This window comes from Lathyrus oleraceus, chromosome 6 (genome assembly GCF_024323335.1).
Source record: "Lathyrus oleraceus cultivar Zhongwan6 chromosome 6, CAAS_Psat_ZW6_1.0, whole genome shotgun sequence".
Classification (NCBI taxonomy): Eukaryota; Viridiplantae; Streptophyta; class Magnoliopsida; order Fabales; family Fabaceae; genus Lathyrus; species Lathyrus oleraceus.
In genome coordinates this window covers 368941858-368942790 of record NC_066584.1, presented here as the reverse complement: position 1 = coordinate 368942790, position 933 = coordinate 368941858, and the positions used below count along the sequence as shown (strand labels likewise).

General features: G+C 26.4%; 1 non-coding gene across 1 annotated transcript; it reads left to right on the top strand.

The window, feature by feature from the left end:
* On the top strand, positions 1 to 72 carry TRNAP-AGG (transfer RNA proline (anticodon AGG)). The gene has a single exon. It is a non-coding gene; the product is annotated as a tRNA-Pro (tRNA).
* The last annotated feature ends 861 nt before the right edge of the window (positions 73 to 933 follow it).

Sequence of the window (933 nt, the reverse complement as noted above, 5' to 3'; positions counted from 1 at the left end):
GGGCATTTGGTCTAGTGGTATGATTCTCGCTTAGGGTGCGAGAGGTCCCGAGTTCAATTCTCGGAATGCCCCTTTTCATTTTCTTTTTTAATTCTCTGCTTTTTGGATAATCGACCGTTCGATTTAAAATCAACGGCTGAAATCTATAACAGCAGCGAAACTGCGCCATCCTGCATGTGTAGGAATCCAGATGCGTATCATAACTCTCAGCTCTTCAACGTTAAATGCTAATTCCTTTATGAAAATAATTAAAGTAAGACATTATTGTATTTACTGTGAGATTTTAATCTACAACTTCTTCTAAGCGATTTTGGTATCATTTTTTTAAATATTTTTTATAAATTATTTTAAATGATATTAATGTTTTATTATATATAATTTGGTATCATGTTTTGAATATTTACACAATTTTCATAGTTTTTTTTATTATATATTTTTTAAAATAAAATTAATAATGTTAAAAACTAACTCATGCGTGTGAGTGAATAGAATTTCCAACAATAATTTTAAAATATTTAACTTTCTTTTGGTGTTTTTTATTTAAAAATAAATCTCGTTGACTAGGTGAATTATTTGTTTTGTTGTTGTTAAATGTCATGTTTTTTTTACTTAGAGTATATTTTTTTAAAACATGAAACTATTGGTAGGTGAGACAAAATGAATAAAGTTGTACAAATGTTATGTTTGAAAGATATGTTTGTGATCTAATTATTATTATGTGAGTAAAAATGAATAATATGATATGAAAGGTGTGTCTGAAATATATTTTCTAGACACACTCCTAAAACTATTGCTATATGGGATAAAATGAAAAATCTGATATTAATGGTGTTTTTGGAAGATGTGTTTTTGATAAACCCTTAAAACTTTTGCAATCATAAAATCACCATAACGAATTTTGTAAATAACGAATTTTGTAAATTATGATAAATA